Genomic DNA, 9,146 nt, shown 5'->3' with positions numbered 1-9,146 from the left:
CCCTTGGAGGGGGTGGACTTCAGTTTCCCTCCCTGCCCCGAGCAGAGCTCCCAAGGTTGAAGACCTCTGGAGCCTAGCTCAAGGCCCCTCTCCACATGCTCACACGAGCCTCACACATGAAGGAACCGGCAGAGGAACCCAGGTGTGTGTGACCCGGGGCTGAGACCTCCAAGCCTGCTCAGATCAGGACTGGGCCTCTTCTGCCCAGATTCCCCATTTTCCAGCAGCTAGGCGGTCACATCCAGGGACTGCCCCCAGCACCATGTAATCACACCAACGGCCAACATCCAGAGACTATAACACCAAGCTCCATCTTTTAGCCTAATTCTCCTTCTGGGAGAACCTAACAAGCTACCGAGAGTTTCCTGCCCACATGGGAGAGCCTCTCTAACTCCCCATGGCATATTTATATGCCAAAATCAGTAACGATGCTGGGTCTCATTTCCCTGACCCTGAAAGAGCCTCCAATGTGGCACCATTGGAAAGGACGAGTAAAGAGAGGCTTCTAAAATCTCAGGGCTAGGACGAATGGAGACGTTACTGAGACTGCTCAAGAAATTCGACGGTCAATGGGATGATGATGATGATGATGATGATAATGACGATGATGATGATGATGATGATGATGATGATGAATTCTTTCAGTAATTTTTTATGTACTTCAAAAAGCAGGCACTGCACTGAAGAGACAGGGGTTCAGAGGCATATGCCTTGCAGTCACAAAAACCCAAGTTTGACCCCTGGCACCACTTTTACCCCCAAAACTTCCAGAAGCTGCTCTGAAGGCCTCCAAGCACTGCTGGACTTGAGCATCACTGTGTTCCCAGGTCCACGTATTAAATCATTCAACCTAATTGGCCAAGTAACACAGAGAGTGGCTGTTGGATCTCTGGGCACTGCTTGGCAGTTTCCCCCTTCTGAACAAAAAAGCAGAGATCGGAAGTGTGTTTCCAGAAGTGTTTTGATCTGCACTTTAAAAGAGGATCTAGCATGCAGCTTTTGACCTGGCTTCTGGACAGAGCTTCTCACCCTGTAGGACCAAGCTGAGTCAAAAGAATCCCTACAGGAAAAAAAAAACTAAAACAGAAAACAAGCAAATGAAACTATAAACTATTTGCTACTCTGTTCATAAATGAATAAAAGCAGGGCTGGATTAATAGTACAGCAGTTAAAGATGTTTGCCTTGCATGCAGCTGACCTGGGGTTTGATCCCCGGCATCCCATATAGTCCCATAAGCACAATCAGGAGTTATCCCTGAGTGTTGAGCCAGGATTAATTCCTGAACATTTCCAGGTGTGCCATCCCCCCAAAAATAATTTTTAAATAATTAAAGCTAAGTGGTAGTGTCATTAAACATATAGGGTTAGAAAGTTGAAAGTGCCTGGAGTGTATCTAAGTTTAACTGCCTTCAATGTACATTCCATGAGGCAGTGTCTGATTTTTATTCACTGTGGCTGTCCCAACCCCTGGTACCAGCTCTACCTTATCATAGGTACTAACTGACACTTGCTGAATAAGTGAATATGCTTCCCTAACACCAATGGAGATCTAACAGCAACTTTGAAGCTGTCCAGTGCTAGAACTGCCATCTGCAACCCCTCATCTGGTATCATTTCCCTCATTTGCTTTCAACATAAGCAAATGCAGGTGTTGGGGTCATAAGTAAATTAAAAACAAAAACAAAATGGTATCCGAGAGCCTATTTTTCAAATACCCCACCAGGAACCAAAGACAAAACTCTCTATAAACTTCGGGGAAAGAGTACCCTCTAATTTTTCTAATTAAAAACTCTTCCAAGAATCAAGATGCAAAAACTCCACCTGTCTAATTTGATAGCCAAAAAAACAATGTTAGGAGGTTTTCAAAACTCAGTTTGTAACCACAGAAAATTAGCCCACATAAAGAATACAAGAAAACTCACAAAATAAAGGAGTTATCTAAAAACTGAAATGAGACCAAGTGTAGTTTGAGAAATACTTAGAGATTCAAAGGGCATTAAACTATTTTACAACAGGTTTTTTTTTGGGGGGGGGGCTAAGGAATCAGAAAAATGATGAAATGATTAGGGTCCAAAAGAGTTATACTCAGGGAAAAATATCAGATAGCAAATTGAGTAAATGAATCATTTTTCCTCATCTTCATGGGAAAAAAGGCTAGAGGGAATATTCTTCCATCATAAATGTTTTTTTGAAACATACAAGTCAGGCCAACTCAATGAAATTGTGGCCAATGCCCACAAATAAATAGGAATGGGGAAGAGAACTGTCAATATTTGTAAGATACATATTTACTCAATTGAGGAAAAAGCTATTTCTAGGTCTGTATCATGGCACCTCTCCAGCCCAAGGGAAGGACACAGAAATTCCTTGAGGCGCAGGGAGAGCTTAAAGGGTAGTGGGCGTATTTTGTATGTAGGAGGCCTAGGATCAATATCAGCATCGCATGGTGCTCTGCATGTTCCATCAACAGTTTGGTTTCAGTTGGGGCCCCCAAACCAAAAGAGAGAGACAGAGACAAGGACAGAGATGGATTCTTCAAAGGGCTTTCCCTCAACGGGGCACAGCAGCCACAAATTCTATTAAAATGAAGCTACACAGCATTAGATAGAGAAAAATAAGAGAAAACCTGGCATATCTCTACTTAAAACTGCAGCTTATCCATGTTGGAAGAAAACATACATTTCTGTCAACTGGTGCTAAAAAAATATATAGTGAATCTATGCTTTTGAGAGAGAGAGAGGGACTAAAATGATTATGAAGATTCTGGGACTAATAGCACTGTCTGTAGCACTGGTCCAGTTGTTCATCGATTTGCTTGAGTGGGCACCAGTAATGTCTCCATTGTGAGACTTGTTACTGTTTTTGGCATATCGAATACGCCACGGGGAGTTCACCAGGCTCTGCCATGCGGGCGGGATACTCTCAGTAGCTTGCTGGACTCTCCGAGAGGGATGGAGGAATCAAACTTGGTCAGCCACATGCAAGGTCCTACCCGATGTGCTATCGCTCAGCCCCTTTCATTCAGAACCTCTCCAAATACTTTTACTGTTCAAAAATCCACTGTGAGAGCCCATTCCATCATAATCAACTAAATTTTTTAAGTTTTCTTACTCTAAATCATTACTCTATCATGATAAGCTAAAAAGCAGTTTTTTATAAATTCAAATGATCACTACTTTCAACATTTCAACAGATAACATATTTACATCTAAATACTAAAAGCCACAAAAACTTGAAATTCAAAATAATTCAACATATTATGCATCTATAATTCTAATATTTGTAATAATAGTTTAACACCTCTAAAAATAGCAGTTGCCTTACAACTGAAGACAACTGAAAGCAATAAGAAAGTTGATGCTAGAGAGGTAGATGGTCTTTATCAAACAATCTTTGTTTGTCTTTCTACTATATACTAGGACTACCGTAATGCCTAAAAAAGAGAGGGATGTGGAAGAGATGCATCTGCCATTGAGGTCGGCTATGGAGGAGGTAGCGGAGGGAAACTGGGGACAATAATGGTGGAAAATGTACACTCATGAGGGATGGGTATTGGAGCATTGTATGACTGAAACACAATCATAGTCACGAACAACCTTATAACTGTGTATCTCATGGTGACTCAACAAAATAAATAAATAATAAACTAACTAAAACTTTTTTTAAGGAAAAGAAAACCAGATTAGGAGCCCCACTCAGGGGCCAGACAAAGACCCACAGCATCTGCCTCGGAAGGTGCGGTCATGAGTTCAAATCCCCTGTGTCCTACACGCACTGAACATAATCCTATAGACTATTAATCTCAGGCTCAGTTTATGCTCTTGAAAGTTATATTTAACCTAGGAATGACAATCCCTCTGGACAATCTATGCTTATTTATGAAAGTGACTACCAATCAGACTACTATCTCATTGAACCTTCAAAGTAATGTGAATATATAAAGACTGGAGTGAAAGTACAGCATGTGAGACACTTGTCTTGCATGTGGCCAACCCAAGTTTGATTCCTGGCATTCCCCGTATGGTCTCCCAAATCCTGCCAGGAATGATTCCTGAGAACAGAGTCCAGAGTAAGCCACAGCACAGCTAGAGGAGTTCCACAAAATTTAATAATAATAATAATATAATGTGAAGATACAGTTTATAGTGTCCTTACTTTCCACATAAATTACAGGTTTAGTGCAAAGTAAGTTGTTTTACTTCACACAGTAAATAAAACCATGAATACTGAAATTTCTACATCAAATAGTCAAACTTCTACACCAAAACTTGAGGGGACAAGAGGTTCCAGGAGATAGTATAATGGGAAGCTACATGCCTTCCCTGAATCTGGTCTATGTTCAAACTCGAGTCCCACATGGTCCCCCAAAATCACCAAAAGCCACTCTGGAGGCCCCTGAGTACCACCAGGTATGAACATGGAGGACCTCTGGGTACTGCTGGGATGACCTGGGTATCTGTGGCACCTCAGGTTCCAAGCAACATCCTATCTCAGGCTATAGCATTGAAGTACTAACCCAGATGCCTAAGAATGGATAATGGAGCCCCCAACCTTTTACGTCATAAAATTTTACATCATTTAAAGCATTGCACATCACTACCACCACATTTCCACAACCTGAGCCAAAGAAAAAAAACCTAAGGCCATAGAGAAATTTAAATGGATGGAGCTCACGCTTTTCATGCAGGAGCCCTGGGTTCAATGCCTGGCAGCACATCGTCCCTTGAGCCAGGAGTAGTCCTGAGTACTTCCAAGTGTGGGTCCTCTCCAGTAAAAAAATGTAACCTCTATGTTACTCCAACTTCTTCACCCTTGTTCCTGGTTTTTATTAGATTTTTTTCTTCCCATTTATGGTGTGGCTGAACTGTTTGCCTGCATTACCAAGATTCAATAAACTAAGCCACTATAGTTCAAAATATGTGAGGTGGGATGATATTTTATTTGATTTTGTGTCTCCAAAGCCTATCAGCCATCACACAATAAATGTTCAGCAGGTGTTTGGTAAATTGAAATGAGTTAGATAAATATAATGAATTTTGTCGTAATATAGCAAATTTCTTATTAGAAACGTCTAATTATGTCTGAGTACACAAAGCTTGCACTTTAAAATCTGAAACTGAAAGGACTGAAAGAGACAGAAGTTAGTATTTTTTACAATCGATGTATTAGATCTGATGTGAAGAATGGGTCATTGCCATAGTAGGTATAGAACAGGAGCCATGGGTGAGAGGCACCCAATGTCTTTGGCAATTTCAGATGGTGAACAATAAGACCAATCAGGGTTGATTACTACATAAGATAAATTCATTGAAAGCTACTAAAGGGGCCTGAGGGATAGCACAGTGGGTAGGGCATTTGCCTTGCACGCGGCCAACCCGAGTTAGATTCCCAGCATCCATATGGTCCACTGAGCACCACCAGGAGTAATTCTTGAGTGCATGAGCTAGGAGTAACCCCTGTGCATCGTCAGGTGTGACCCCCCAAAACAAACAAACAAACAAAATGAAAGTTATTAAATAATTGACAGAATCAGCAAAGAGACTGAAGAACAAGGCTCAAAATCTGAACAGAGACCAAGCGAAGGTATGAACCAGAACCACAGTCAGGAATATAGCCAGGGTAAGTGCCGAACCATCACATCTAAACTCGGTATGGCAGCCATGACATGCCCCTAAGGAACTGTGGTACCACACTACTGGATGTCACATGCCAGAGACACCACTACCATGAGAATTTTAGATTGGCCCTGCTTCTGAAGGTAAATCACCATGAATTCTAGTTCTTCGGCAGGAGATACAACAGCCGAAGTTAGTAAGCCTAAATCACCAAAACTATGAAGATGGGTCTTATTTTCTCTTCAAGTCTCACACAAGTCCACAAACATTGGAAGGGAACTTGAATGAGAGGAAACCATAATCTTCTTTTGGAGGGAATAGCAGGGGGGGTTGAGGGGGAGCTCCAAACCATGTTCACATGTTCAAGAGGCCTGAGCCCCTCTAAGTGAGTCTTAAACACAGCCACACCTGGGGCCACACCTGACAGTGCTCATCAGGAAGGGATCCTCAGGACCATACCCAGTGATGTTCAGGGGACCTTGTGTGCTGGGAATCAAACCTGGGTGAGCCACATGAAAGGTCTGCACCTTAATGCCCCTGTACTATCTCTATAGCTTTATCCTAATTTTTTTTAAATTAGATACTTTAAAATTACAACTGGAGAAAAGGATCTAGAATTAATTAAGTTAGGACTGACTTGCAGAGAGGATCTCCCAAATCTAGGGGGCACTTCCTAGAGTGTTGTCATGGATGAGGAGGGAAAGAGACTTTCATTCACTGCTGGTGGGACTGTCCACTGGTCCGATCCCTTTAGAAAAAACATGGATACTGCCCAAAGAACTAGAAACTGAGCTTCTATCTAATCAGCAATTTACTTTTTCATTTACCCCCAAAACTCTTCCTAACAGACATTTGCACTCCTATGTTCACTATAAGACTATTCACAATAGTCAAAACCTAGAAACAATCCAAGTGTCTAAGAATAGATGACTGGATATAGAAACTATAGTATATATCCACAATGGAATACTAATTGGCTATAAGAAAAAAACAAAATTGGGGTTTGAGCGAAAGTGCAGCAGGTAGGGTATTTGCCTTGCATGCAGCCAACCTGGGTTCTATCCCCAGCATTCCATATGGTTCCCCAAGCACCGCCAGGAGTAACTCCTGAGCATCAATGGGTGTGACCTGAAAAGAAAAGAAAGGAAAAGAAAAGAAAAGAAAAAAGACAAAATCATGCAATTTGTCACTTCTTGAATAGATCTGAAAAGTATCATGCTGAGTGAAGACATGAATAATCTCTCTCATATGTGGGATATAAAGAAACATAATAAAGAAATAGCAAATGCCCAAAAAGTGGCAAAAACTGAGACCTTATTTTAGTAGGAAGCTTACCACAAGGAGAGAAGGGGATGGGAAGAGATGGGAAAGCGGTGACACTGGGACAATGGCAGAGGGAAGATCCTACTCTGTTTTTTCATATGTTTGTTTTTTCTTTTTGGGTCACACCCAGCAATGCACAGGGGTTACTCCTGGCTCATGCACTCAGGAATTACTCCTGGTGGTGCTCAGGGGACCATATGGGATGCTGGGAACTGAACTCTGGTGGGCCGTGTGCAAGGCAAATGCCCTACCCAGTGTGCTATCGCTCCGGCCCCAGGGAAGAGCCTACTCTGGTGGAAGGTGCTGGAATGATTCACACATGATAACATAGCATTAACAATATTTTAAGTCATGGTGCCTAAAATAAAAAGATTTTTTTTTAATTTTATTGAATCAAGATGTGGAGGGTTACATAGTTCTCAGGATTATGTCGGTTATACAATTCTCAAACACCCTTCCCTTCACCAGTGCCCATCCTCCATCACCAACCCCCCCAGTATACCTGCCGCCCCCTCCCACCTCCCCAGTCCCCACCCTTGTACTTGATAAGTTTCACTTCGTTTATGCCTTATCTCGATTACATTCCATGTTTCAACACACAACTCACTACCGTTGTTGGGGTTTCCCCCAAAAAAGAAAAGCAGTCCTATTGCCAAGGAGGCATTTGATAGTTCTCCACTGCTAAGAATATAGAGATATTAAGTCCCGCTGTTTGTTACATAACTTTTCTCTTTCCCCCTTGCCCCGCGCCACCGAGTTCACGCCTGTTTAGTAATCGCCACGCTGCCTGACAAGGGAAAAAAAAAAAAACCGAAAAGGATGGTTATTTCCCGTCATCAGCAGGCGTGGGGCTCTGGCTTAGTTGATAGACTAGTAGAGTGTCTGGAAGCAGTTTCTGGAACCGAAGGTCTTGCGCTGGTATCGGCTCCGGCTCGAGATTCCACCAGCGTCCCACTGTTCCATGTACATTATTTTTCCCCTTATATCCCATTCCCACGCCACCAGGTCTGTTTGCTTTGACGACACGCCGCGTTTCTTCCCGAGAAAGAAGAAAATTTCTTCTCAGCTGGCGTGGGGATATAGCTTAGTTTAGTCTAGAGAGATGGCTACCGTTTTGATTGCCTTCAATATTTCAGCAACAGACTTACTATTCTTGTTAGGATCACCCACAAAAGTCCGACCCATTAAAAGCGAACCATTACATATTGCTGATGCTAAGATGACATTAGGCCACGGCCGCGCGGTTTTGGGTTTCTGTATAAAGTCCAGGGAAAGTACAACCAGAAATAACATCACTACAAACTTTTACCCTTTTATGGTGCTCATAAGATGGAGAAGTCCTGCGCTGTGCTCAGGAGGGAGGAGTTGAGAGAGAGAGACAGGTTAAGAGAATTGGGGGATGCCCGGGTCCCACTGTTTCAGCGCACCGTGGGGTCTCTGGTCCCATGCCGGAATTAGTTCAGTGGGCTGCCTGGAGTCCAAGGGCGCTCCCTTGGGCTCTTCCATCATGCTCGCTCCGCAGCCGGATCCAAAGGGAAGCACACGTGGGGGAGGTGGGTTTAAATATCTATCTGCTGTGGGCGGGGGTCGCCGCCCCCGCCCCCTGGGGTCTCCCGCAAGCGCGCGAAAGCGCCTTGTTTCAGCTGGCTCGCCGGCTCCATTTTGCGCTCAGGAAAACCGCGGATCCTGCGCTGTGCTCAGGAGGGAGGAGTTGAGAGAGAGACAGGTTAAGAGAATTGGGGGATGCCCGGGTCCCACTGTTTCAGCGCACCGTGGGGTCTCTGGTCCCATGCCGGAATTAGTTCAGTGGGCTGCCTGGAGTCCAAGGGCGCTCCCTTGGGCTCTTCCTTCATGCTCGATCCGCAGCCGGATCCAAAGGGCAAAAAGATTTTTTAATTCTGTTTAGCTAATAGGCAGTGTTTCTGGAAGAGGGAGTATAAGTGTGTAATACTACAGGGACACTATCACTGAGGTATTGTCTACATCATGAAGGACACCACAGCTATATTATCTGCAGGGGCCCCAACCATGTTGTCCTGTGACCACACCACGTCTGTCCAGTCAGTGACATCCTCTGGGCTTCAGTGATGCACCTGATGGCATTCCCAGTGATGATTGCTGACAGAGTTCTCACTAAGTGCCTAGAATTGTGCAAAGGGTTTGCCCAGTTTTGTCATTTTATGCTTAGAATAACCACCCGAGCTAGGT

The sequence above is a fragment of the Sorex araneus genome, chromosome 1, assembly GCF_027595985.1.
Source record: "Sorex araneus isolate mSorAra2 chromosome 1, mSorAra2.pri, whole genome shotgun sequence".
NCBI classification, from domain to species: domain Eukaryota; kingdom Metazoa; phylum Chordata; class Mammalia; order Eulipotyphla; family Soricidae; genus Sorex; species Sorex araneus.
The sequence above is the reverse complement of the archived record's forward strand: the minus strand, read 5'-3'. Positions refer to the sequence as shown.